Raw genomic sequence first — 13,079 nt, 5'->3', positions numbered from 1 at the left:
AGTCACGTAGAAGGGAAATAATAAAATAATAAAAAATATAAAACAATACAATTCTCACGACGTTTCGACTGCAAATTTTCTTGCTGTCGATTTCACACCTGATGATGATTGCTTGTGTTGCAGTCGAAACGTCGTGAGAATTTTATTGTTTTATATTTGTATTATTTCCCTTCTAAGTGACTTTACCGAAAGAACCAAGAATATAAAAAAATATAGTTTCGTTTTGGCTTCCTCCCTTTATCCAATTGACCCTTCTCCCCGTGATTATTTGCGTCTGGAGCCTCCTTCAGTGAGCAGTCTTCAGCGAGCCTTCCTTCCCCTCTGCCAACATACTGTTGCAACCTGCGCTGAGATCAAGTTGACAAGGTTGAGTGGCTTCCCCATCTCCCACCCCCCCCATAATGTTCCACGCTGCTAGATTCTGCTTCGCCAGAAACTGCCTCCCGACCACCCTCTGTCTTCTCGAGTTCGTGTGACCTTGCGCAAGTCACATGACCTTGCTCAATCCAAGATACGTACTGTCAGCCGTGCTACGATTCTGTTCTTTGGCTGCTGTACTGCCGTGTGCCACAGACTGCTCGTCCTGTGCTGGGCATCTGCGATAACGAGCACACAGAGAGATAGATGCCATGCCTGATAACACACACACACAAAGACAGATGTCACGCGTGATGGCATCTCAATATGCAAAACACACAGACGCAATTCTCCGTTGACATTGTAAATCAACGAAAGAAAGCACACATTTTAAACGAAACTATTTAAAACTAAACTACGGCCTTGGCAAGAGCCGGTGGCAATTTGATCCATACACATGCCCGCGTCCGATGTACTGTCATTCATCACGATCATAACCATGAATAATCTATCCACTGCTGGATGACGGCCTCCCCAAGCCATCACCATATTCTGGCGACGCATGCTGCCCTGTCCGATATCCTCACTTTTAAAAATATTTATAGTCAGTGATGCCGCTGCTACTACTGCGTTGGCAGTGGTGCACAGGCACAATTAACAATTATGGCAAATCGCCTGATGAAGCTGGTTGTAATCACCAGCGAAACGTCACAGTACTCAAATTTGTAAATGTCGTCGCTGTACTCTCCAACACACCAGTGTGCTGGAGCAGCAACTTCATTGGCACGTTTGGCTTAAGTGGCAAAACCTTTAATAATTGGCTGTGTCTGGTGGTGGCGGCTTTAACGACACATTTATATTCACGCGATCTCACCCAACAACCTTTGCTATGAACAATTAACAAAACAACTCGTTCATCAATAACACCGTGGCCTTAAAGAGACAAGGTAAATCATAGACAACGTGTTGGGCAATGGTCCTTCTTCACAGCACAGAGAAGGGTCATTGCTCGAAACGTCTCCTATTACTGTATATACTTTTTGCTTTTGAAGGCCGCAGTGTCAGAAAATCATCTATTTAATTTCGAGTGATTTTCCAAGTAAAACAAATGAAATATTTCTCATGAAAAAAAAATTAAGCCGGGGGTCTGTCCACCAGGGTCAGCCATCCCGGAATAAATATATCTCAGCAACCGGCACACCACATCCAGTATACCACTCGCTATGGCTTTGACCTATACAACACTCGTCACACACCCATCCATGAATTCCTGCCTTCCATCGACGACATTCGGTGATACATTTATCGCCGTTGGTCAGTCGTGTGAACCATCATCTCACGGGAGAGGTCCCCTTGCTTCGCGCTGAGATGTACAGACTGCAAATCGACGACAATTTCGGGTGAAATTCATTTGTCGTGAAACGTGGCACGTGAACGACCGTCACGCGTGCCTTGTGGAGGAGCCGCATAGCGAGCATTTCTCGCAATCTTTCGTTTGGCTTATCTCCGCTCGTGTCCGTGTGTCCAGCGAGGCGTTTCGGCGCTGCATCATATCTGGAATGCGCTGCTACTGCTGCTGGTGGTGGGAGACAAAGGCGCCCCAGGAGTGGCTGCTGGTCACCCACTCCCTCGTGCGCCGTGCCAGCCTTCATAGGTGCCACTCGCTAACAGCACTTGCCCCTACAGTCTGTTCCGGCTCTACGTGGGGGGAGGGGGGTGGGAACGGCGTCTTTGTCTTGGTGGCGTTAGAGGGAGTGGTGGCGCAGGCGGTTAGCGCACTGCGCTACAAATACGAAATACCTTAAAGGTCGACGATTCCCGTCCACAGCCAACACCGGTGGGCTGCTGATATCCCAGGCCGATCGTGGGACTCCCCACGTGTTGCCTCGGCCGAGTGTGCACTCTCTAGCTGGTCGCGTCTCGCCTGCACGCTCCGATTAGCCTGTACCGTCTGCAGATGCGCGCGTCTGTCCATAATAAAAAGGTGTTTTGGGTGAGATCTCGGAACATGTAAAAATGTCATCTTCTTGGTTCTTTCGGTAAAGTCACGTAGAATGGAAATAATAAAATAATAAAAATAAAACATAATAAAATAATTCTCACGACGTTTCGGCCACAACGCAAGCAGCCGTCCTCAGGTGGAGAACAGGTCTGTCGAGAAGACAGAGTCTGAATGACACACCCCAGGCTTGGAGCGACTATTTAAGCTGGGATGGAGGGGGGAAGAGCGCCTTGACAAAATAATTTGCATATCAAGAGGAATTTAGCATATTTATGGGAAATGCAGATTTGCGATTAGTACTACTTGTGAAATGCGTAGGAGGTTTGGCGGGGGGTTTAAAGTCATTATGCCCGTGCATTATGTGTCGTTACACCCGGCCACAGCCAATTAGTAAGGTTCGTCACGTAGACAAAACGTACCAATTAGGGACTCGTGGAGAGTAATCCCACAACATTTATAATTCGAGTTCGACGTTTCGTCTGTATCACCAGCCGAAAGGAACAAAATTTAGATGTCATTTGCATGACTCGGAAATCATCTTTACCAATAATATTCTACCTCTAGTCGACCAATCGTTGCCAACTATAAATACCTTCTATCCCTGCGACCGTAAACTTCACTCATCGATTTCCCCCTCCACCCGTGTTGTATGTATGTTGAACTTCTTTCGCACCGTACGTAGCCAACCGTGCTGATCCGAGGTGTTGAGGATTCGGCCTACCAGACACTAAGCCCCCCCCTCATCCACACTGCTCACCACACTGAAGGTCACAAACACAAAAGATCCCCCGTATTATGTTTGAACAGACACGATGGGGTGGGTGGCCAGCACCGCGCTCGGCCGCCTTTGTCTCCTTAGTGGCGACGTTTACACATAGCACCAAGAACGGTACTTATTTTAGGCCGAGTCGACCTAGGGGAGGCCGAGCACCGGTACAGATAATCGTCGCTGGTGTTGGCCGTGATCACAAATCAAACGTATGCGACCGGGTTGGCAAGCGCAGTGCATTACCCACTGCGCCACCGCTCCCCACAGACACACACAAAGATTCCTCAAATAGCCGTGCACAGGCTATTCTAGGCCAGTGCTGTTAATAGGTGCTCGCTAAAAGATGCACACTCACGTTCGCTAATGCCAAGCAAGGTGCGCAAACGCGCGCGTGCACATTCCTGCAGATATTAGAGCAGACAAACACGAGCGAACGCGAAACACACGTGCACAAGCATGTACACACTCACGTGAACGCACAGGTACGTGAACACACGAACACGTGAACACGCACACACAAGCACGTGAACACGCACACGTGTGAAAGCACACATGTGAACAGGCATATGTGTACACACACACACACAAACAAGTGAACACACACACACAAGCACGTAACTACATACATACAAAGACAAATATCCCCCGTATAGCCTTAACAGACTGTTGGGGCAAGTGCTGCTAGCAAGCATCTATAACGGCGGGTACGGCACACGAGGGGGTGGGTGGCCAACACCACACCCGGCCGCCTTTGTTTCCCTAGTGGCGATGTTTACACCCCCCCCCCCTCCCAACGTACAATCGCGCTCGGAGTCTCTGCCTTTGTGTTGTAATCTCTGACCATGTGGTGACGTTCTATATGAATGTGTATATACACAACATATATTGAAAAAAAATATTCAATATATATTTTTTTAAATCAATATCAGCGCAGGTGTGGTGAAATATCGGTCTAATTAGCCGCTTGTAAACACATCAGCCCATCGCTAAGCGCGCGAGGCGTCTATCGGAGCACAACTCACAAAGTGCCCCTCGTTCACTATTCATGGCCAGAGTATCACGCGCCGCGCAGCGATTTAGAATTTTCAAGGAAGCCAGAGACTCGAAAAAATATATAATAATCATCATCATCACCACCACCACCATCATTACTCCGTGTCTTGCGGGCAAACTCACTTTGGTTTCGGTGTCACGGTCCTGACACGAGCTTGAGGCATCGGTGACGGGGACAAAAAAAAAACTTTCAAGTGAAATTTCACGGGCGCCGCCGTAGCGTTCCAGGAGCGTGGCTGTCACGCGCTTCTCATCATCACCGTCGGCCATGTTCAATCCACTGCTGGATGAGCGTCTCCTTACACATCGCACGGGTCGTGGGGGTTTGACCATACTTCACCACGCTGATCCAGGTCATTTTGGTGGCGAGGCGCATAGATGCTGGATCATAGTGCAGTATAACAATTTATTTATCTGTGATTCCTGTTCAATACAACGCACGGCAATTGGTAATGCGAGCATTGTTCACGTGTAAAACTGCGCTGATCTTTCTGCGCGATGTGATTCGCTCTAAAAGCATGTTTAGAGCGAATCGGGATCTTTATTTGGGCTGCAGCAGCAGGAGGAGGAATCCGATGAGCTATGAAGCTCTTTCTTACAGATGCCCAGCGTGTGTGCAGTGTGTGAGCGAGTTGAGACGTGGGTCTTGGCATTGCTCTACGATTCGAGAAACCGCGAGTTAAGGAGTTCCGGCCGTGACTCACGAAACCCGGTAAACAATGTTCATCTGAACTTTACCTAAATTGACTCAACATCGTGTGACGCCTTGGGGTTGACTCAGACTAAAATTAGTAACCTCGTGCGATGCGTCAAACAAACGCGGTCACTCGGGCGCGCCTATTTGCTGGATATTCCCACCTCTCTCTCTCTCGGCTTGCCTTTCAATAGGTGCTCGCTAACAGCCGCAGCAAGATTGCCCGAATAGACGCTACTACCAAACTTCACACAGAGAAAGGGGCCGTTCATAAATGACGTCACGCGATTTTGGACGATTTTTGACCCCCCCCCCTAGTCACACGGCGTCACAAAAAGTCAGACCCCCCTCAAATGACGTCACAAAGCTCTGCCCCCCCCCCCCTCAAAATAAAAAAACATGCTTCAAATCGCTTTAAACTATTGTCATTGTAGTGCGTATTTAATGTGGCGCTGCACTCTGATGTTGGAGAAAACATTTATTAAAAAGTCTATTTAATTAAGTAGAACGTGTTGTCTATATTTATTTAAAGCTCCTCCTCCCTTCTGCGGCAACGGCGACACGCTGCAAGTCAACATGATGCGCGGACTCAGCGGCGAGGCTGATGTCCAGCACCACAGCCCTGACCGCCTTTGTCTCCTGTAGTTTAGCGACTCCGCGCGCGCCTGCTTACGAGAACGATTGTTCTGACGCGTGTTGTCTGTGAGTCAGGCCACGTGGTGGTGGTGGTTGTACACTGGCATTTTTAGTCAAGAAACCTTCAGCACCCGGACACGATTGCGAGCTACGCGTACGCAGAGACGTCGTCGTCATCACCATCATTATTATTATTTTGTATACGCTTCCCAAATGTATAAAGATCAGATCCCGGCCAAGACGGGTCTGCATCAAGAGGACCGTTTACTCGTCGGCATCGCGAATTTACCGCAAAGCGCCCCCCCCCCCCAAACACCACACCGCCCCCCAATCGACCGAACCCCGCAAATTAAGCAACCGCTGGGCCCTCGCATTGGTCAGAGACAACCCACGCGCTCAGATTGCTCCCTCGCTCGTGCGCAATGAATCATCGGCACGGCGGTGACGAATGCCCCCGCGCCTCGCCTCGCCGCTGCTTAAAGTCCACGCTGTCTCGTGCTCGGAATATTTATTCATACTGGAGGAATCCGATGAGCTACAACGCTCTTGCCCCCCCCCCCCCCACAGATGTTCAGGGGATGAAATCGTCACAATAATCGGTCGAGGAAGAGGCGTTGTGTTCCCCGGTGGTAAACTCGCCACGCTCCACAATCACGCGGTGTAGCCTTGAAAAGGGGAAAATATTAAATATGAATAATATATATATAATACTTATTAATAGGCATAGCCGGAGTTTAACTTCTATATTTGGCAGAGTGGCAGGGGCTCGCTTTGTGCCTCACATGAGTAATCGCGGAGGCATATATTTATTGACGGATGTGTAATCTTTATTGTAAACTACTGAAGATACATTCATGAAGGTGTCCAGTTTGCGGGGTGGGGCGGGACATTGCCCCTGCCCCCACCCCGTGTCCCCACCCGAAAACTCCGCCCGTGATTAATAGACCAACGTTTTGTGCCATGGCCCTTCTTCAGAGCACCAGAGTCCCTACACTGTACTCTACACCATGGGGCCTGATGAGAATTAAAACGTACAAAGTGTTTTCCGATTAAGAGTTTATTTATACGTACATACTGTATTGGCACATGAACAGATGGCATCATAAAGTGGCTATTTAAAATCGGATAATCTCAACCCTTTTCATCATCGCTTTCACTTCCTCATCAATCGCCCCTCCAACTTCAACAGCTCCAACTCATCTCCAGTCTAGACGTGACGTCATCTCCAGTCTAGACGTGACGTCATCTCCAGTCTAGACGTGACGTCATCTCCAGTCTAGACGTGACGTCATCTCCAGTCTAGACGTGACGTCATCTCCAGTCTAGAAGTGACGTCATCTCCAGTCTAGAAGTGACGTCATCTCCAGTCTAGACGTGACGTCATCTCCACCCTTTAGGTGACGAGTCGCTGTCCAGAGACCGTGGGCTCATGTCTGTTGTCCAGACAGAGCGAGAGAGAGACACACACAGTCGGCGATGGGTGCAGGTGAAGGGGATCGCTGTTGAGTCGGGATTGGGAGTCAACGGCACGGATGTCCGTGGTGGGGAGAGCGGGACGTGTCCAACTAACCCTGCCACCTGCGTTCGATTCCCGCTCACGGCCAAAACCAGGTTACGATTATTCGAACCGGCCCCGGGTCGACTCAGCCTCGAAAAATTAACCCGTAAGAACAAAGTTTTTCACTATAAATCCTTTATATGCGTGGCGGCTAGAGTCCTCTCGTCCTCTGGCTTGAGATGGCTGCCACCTATGGGTCAGATGATTGTCTGCCACCATTAAGCAATTGGTAATTAAATATTTTAAAAAAATTCCCTAAAAAGTGTAAAATTTTTGAAAAAAATTTTCACGAAAATTAATTGTCACGCACAACGAGTCTGTGTGCAAAATGTCAGCTCGATTGGATCACAGGAAGTGGGTTAAAAAACGACCGAAAGATTTGCACGGTCGTCAGCAACCAAGCAACCAAGCAAGCACGCAAGCACGCAAGCACGCAAGCGAACTTAATATAAAGGATTTAAAAAGAGTACCCGGTGCGATGTGTAAAACGTCGCCACTGGGGGGGATACAAAGGCGGTCCGGCATGGTGCTGGCCACTCACCCATTAGGCGCTCGCTTACAGCACTTGCTCCTACAGTCTGTTAAGGTCATACGATGGCTGCAAGAGAGGACCTTGCAGGATATGTGGCTTGTGGACTTTGGAACAGAATCATGCAAAAGGAAGCGATGGGCGAGGTCCTCGCGGTATCAACGACACTCGGGACAGATAACCTCTTGACATTGACCTGGATATACAATATATATTGGTCTCAGCTTTGTATACCTGCCCATGTATACGACTGTGATACAACGTATTGCGGGCCTTCGTGATAGGCGATGAACCTTTTGTCCATTGTTCCCCGGCATTTCTACAGGATGCTCAGAATTGCACACAATGTACAGCCCCCCTCCCCTCCTCTGTCAATCCACTTCTAGTGCAGAGTTGACCCCCAATAATGTGTCATTACAAGGGGGGGGGCGGGGAGGGGTTGGTGGTTGTTTGAACCATACTTCACCACGCTGGCCAGGACCCGTTTCTGATACGGCTTGCCACTGATGTTGGCCCGTGATCGGAATCAAATACAGCAGTCGCATATCCGACCGTCGGTCGCATATCGGCCCTGACCATGATGATCGCTACAAAGTATGACCTGTGTTTTGATTTAGCGTGCTGATCTTAAAGGTGCATTGAAAAATTATAATACTCCGATTGATGCTCCTGCTGTTGTGGAGTGACTCATGCAGCCAGCTATGGCTGCAGGGTTTTGGTAGTACATGTTGTTTATGTCATTTATTGTGAAAATTCTGTCACAGTTCCAATGATCACTGTTTCATTGCTTTCATGGCTTTATTTTGGTGATTTCGAAAAGTGTATTGGTTTAGCCATGTTTGTTTGTTGTAGTACAGAGTTAGACTGATGGCCTTAATCTAAGTTGTCTTGTGGTTGTTGTCGATTGTTTGACTTGCATCCCACTGGGATTTTTGCACACAGCGTTGGTGTACGGTGATTTTTTTCTGCAATATTTTGCCGTCTTTTCTTGGATTTTCTGTTTGCACTTAGTCACATATTCACTTTAAGATGTTTTTTGTTTTTTGTTTGTTGCGGTTGCACCCGATTCAAGAGCCGAATGGCTCACAGGGCTATAGCTAATAAATGAACTTGAACCAATGTGCCGCACGTTCGTCTAACTTTGTCGCAAACCTGCCTCGACCTCTGGCACCAGCGAGTCGGTTATGTGGCGTTGTACTCTGTACATGAGTCTACACACTGCGGTGTGTGTGTGTATATATATGTATATTTATCCACACACACAGCAATATATATAGTAAAGTCCATGGTTTGAACGCATCCTTATTTGGCACCGAGTCAAAGGGCTGCGTGGGCGATCTATAATTGCGGTTTTGCAGGCTGATAGATGAATACGCTTTGGTTTGAGTCACGGGGCTCACTTTGGCCTTTAGGCTCACACGGCGCGCACACACACGGCACACACACGGGGCACGCACACACACACAGAGCACACACACACACGGGTTACACACACGGCACGCGCACACACACACACGACACACAAGGCACGCACAAACAGAGCACACACACACTGGGCACGCACACACACGGAAAACACACGGGGTACACACACACACGGCACACACACACACACACGACACAAACACATAACACACAGCACACACGGGGCACAAACACACACGCACGGCGCACACACACGGGGCACAAACACACACACGACACACACACACAGGGCACACACACAGGGCACACACACACACACGACACACACACGACGCAACATTAAACAAGCCGTGACTCACCGCCGCCCAGCTAAGGAGGCTACTTATTTGTGACGCTCAGCGCTCGGATGAATTAACCCCTTCCTAGACCACGGATAGCCGCTTCGACAAATATGATTTTCATTGTTGCAAAAAAAAGACAGTTTTTGTTGCTGTTCGTTTTAATTCCGATTCGAAGCCAACAGGAATATAATCTGGTTGAGCGCCAGGCGGTTTGACAAAATCCCTCTCGCGAACAACGAGATGAAGGGGAGTGTACTACTTCTCCAAGTGTGGTTTATTTGACTTAATAAAAATAAAAACACGTGTTTGCTAAATCAGTTGCACCGAGGAGATTTTAGTTGTATGTATGTATACATGTATATATCGGCCGGTCATCTCAGTCAGTCATGCCTGTCAACCCCTTATCAGTGCCCTACCTTATTACAGACCAATTCAGAGCTCATTGGTAAACACCGTGCGCCTTATACATCTCAACGTTCATCGTACGGCCGTGTTTGAGCATTGGAGCCGCTATTTTTTTACGACGCAATTTGAACTTTGTATACTGTGTTTATTGATTTAAGGGGCACCACGGTGGCTATGAAATGTTAACTACCTCGCCTGGTGTGCAGGAGGTAGTGAGTTCGATCCCGACCCTGACGCCTGCTGCTGTAGATTTGGAGTTTGCAGTGTCTCTCTCCCCGTGGTCGCGTGGATTTTTTTTCTCCGGGTCTTCCTGTTTTTCTCCTCCACATTTAAGAACAACGTCACGCGCTGAGAGTATTTAGATTATTTTGCTACTATAAATGTCCAATTTATCATCCACTTTGTTGAGCTATCATTTGTGGGCAGTTCGCTTTTGAAAAATAAGTTAATACCTCAGTGGGTTTTGCCTGGATGGATGGGGATGGTTTAGTTGTATTTGTATGTATTTGGGCAAATTCGTTGACCTTTCTTCTACTTTGCACTATTATCGTGGGTTTTTTTGTACTGTTTGTTGTTGTAGCGTTCTTACCCGCCTCGACTGGACGTCTCTGAAAAATAGCTTCATAGCTCATCGGATTTCTCCCAGTAGAAATACATATTCCGAATCAGATATTTTTTTCTCTGTTGAAGTTCCCGACGAGAAACCAGCAGAGGCCCGCGCTGGTTATCACCGCGGGTGTCTCATTCACCCGTGAGGTTACTCCTGGCCCTCTGACAGTGGACGTTCAACCTCCCGTCTTCGTTCCGTCTCTCCTGTCCAACCCTCTACCCGTTGTCCCCCCCCCCCCCCCCAACATTCTGCACAGGCGTTGGCATTGCCAAATCTCGAGGAGCAACATCGTGGGTGCTGCGGGGCATCTCGGGAGATTCCTTCTAGATTTGAAGCTTTCGTGACTGCAAGGATTCATACTCTTAGTTCTTTCGGTAAAGTCACGTAGGTAAAAAAATTAATTAATAAAAATAAAATAATAAAAATCACGACGTTTCGGAGGCAACACAAATCTCGGGAGATGGTCCACGCGGTTCGCTTCTCCCGAGAAGCAGAAGCCGGGGAGGATGATGTCATTAGAGAGTTGCGTTCTTGCCGAGACCCACCCAGAGTCTGTTTAGACTCCGCCATGTGACATCATTCACAAAGGAGAAATACAAACAAATAAACGAATGTTTTTGTTGTTGCCCGTATTGAAACGGCTGTACGCCGTACGGACCTGCAAACTCAATTTCCGTCTGCAAGAATAACGGGGTAAACCATGTGGGTCGACAGGTATGGTCAGTCAACCCATGGCACCTGGGTCTGTCCCGTGACCTACTGCCAACGGGCGTTCGACACATGGCCTTAAAGTGCACCTAGCCTGGCACAAACTCCGTGGTGACGTTTCACAGCTCAGGGGTAAACAACCAATGACGGCTGTGGTGTTCCCACTCACGAAATCAGATGTTAGAATATGTACTGACATTGGAGGAATCCGATGAGTTATAAAGCTTTTATAAAACAGATGTCCAGTAGACATCGTTTGCTCCGTCGTATTTGGTGCATTAGCTCTGCATAGCTTCAGCATATGATTCGCATATCGTTTGCGTGCAGATAAACTATTCCATTATTCGGCGCGTGATTCGATACATTGTGAGAAAGGTAAAACAAAGTAACCGATGTGTTGTTGCACGCAAAGCAATCATTATTTGTGTACCAACAATATGCTCACCGACTCCAAAGAGAAAATATATCTCTCTGTCTCTTGAGATGTTGCTGCCTGTTGTTGTGTTGTGTGGTGTGGTTTCTTTTCTGGACGCGCCCTGACTGGACACCTTCGAACAAGAGCTTCAAAGCTCATCGGATTCCCGCAGTCTAAAATCAAGATTCCGATTCTCATCAAGATCCCGATACCGAGAGGGTGCGCTGAGACAATCCCACGCACACGATTGGAGGCAGAACACTGAAACCAACTGGCCGTGCTGCTGCCTGCAAGGACATGCCGGAGGTGGGGTGGAGGAGGGCTGCATCATGCACACGGTCAATCATTCTCTGCGTGATCCGCCAACCCCAGCCCCATGTGCTGCCCCCATCACCGCCACACCCAGCGGGGGCTCGAGGATGCTTTGCATCGGCTTCAGCGTCACACTCTCCGAGGGAGGCACATTTCCTGGTTCACCGAAGACGTAGACCGTCTATGTTGTTGTTGTTGTTAGTATTTATCACGGGACTCAAAGTCCGTGTCGGACTTTATGTGGCCTGCCAGTAACCCCCCCCCCCTCTCGCTCCCCTCCCCACGCCGCCAACAGATGTCTCTGGATATTCTCCGACTTTACCCCAAATTTAAGACTCTCGGTTCGTTCAGTCGAACACGCGGACAATTATCTCACAGACACCTGCGACAGCGATTAACGGAGTTCATCTCTCGCGCGGCGAAGTGCGGTCATACTTTAGCAAAGAGAAGATAACCCAAGGGTACTTTTAGCTGAACAGTCAGCCCATTGTAACGCCACCAATAATCATGTGAGACCACGCAAATTCCCTCCCACTCCATTGTATATATACCAAGACAAAGGATCCCCGCCCTCCGTGGAGCCTGATAACAAGCAGGCTGTTGAGGCAAGTGCTGTTAGCGAGCACCTATGACGACCGACACGGAACACGAGGGGTGGGTGGTGGTCAACACCACGTCCGATCGCCTTCGTCTCCACCAGCGACGATACTGACACACCGCACCAGGTGTTCATTTGAGGCCGAGTCGATCTAGGGGAAGCCCTAGGACCGGTGCAGATAATCGTCACCTGGCGTCGACCGTGAGCGGGGAACGAACCGTGGGGTCGCCGGTTTCGTAGCGCAGCGCAAGTCTCCGCGACACCACAGACACAAACCCTCGCCCATTCACCGCTAACAAACAAAACAGGTCAGAAGGTTCATTCGGGTTAGGGCAGAACGAGTCTCGAGAAGGGAAGACGATGTCCGGTGGTCAAGACCGACGTCGGAGTAGCAGCCAAAGGAGGGAGTGCGTTCCGAGACGGATGTCCATCGTGCAGCAGATGGAGCGATGGAGTTCAACTCGTGTGAGTGCAGGTGCTGGATGGGATGGCGGGAACGCGTCATCTGGTCCAACACCAATGGAGATTAGGCTCGAAGAAAAGCTGTCTCGAGTATGGACCAATCAACTTCAAGGACAGTGCATATCATTATCAGAGTTGTTTATTTTTGTTTGCATTTTGACTGCTTGTGTTGTGGTTATTGCAAACATGATCCCTTGTAGAAAGG

At 48.8% G+C, this 13,079-nt stretch overlaps 1 long non-coding RNA gene across 1 annotated transcript in view; it reads right to left on the bottom strand.

Moving 5' to 3' along the window:
- Positions 1-211: 211 nt before the first annotated feature.
- LOC144729610 (uncharacterized) overlaps positions 212-13,079 on the bottom strand; it is a 41,784-nt gene continuing 28,916 nt past the window's right edge. Inside the window, exons 2-3 of the long non-coding RNA XR_013587735.1 lie at positions 2,158-2,324; positions 212-633 (exon numbers count right to left, since the gene is read on the bottom strand). This is a non-coding gene — a long non-coding RNA (uncharacterized LOC144729610). The remainder of the gene's footprint in view (positions 634-2,157; positions 2,325-13,079) is intronic.

Source organism: Lampetra planeri, chromosome 33, assembly GCF_965212315.1.
Source record: "Lampetra planeri chromosome 33, kcLamPlan1.2.h2, whole genome shotgun sequence".
NCBI classification, from domain to species: domain Eukaryota; kingdom Metazoa; phylum Chordata; class Hyperoartia; order Petromyzontiformes; family Petromyzontidae; genus Lampetra; species Lampetra planeri.
The sequence above is the reverse complement of the archived record's forward strand: the minus strand, read 5'-3'. Positions and strand labels throughout refer to the sequence as shown.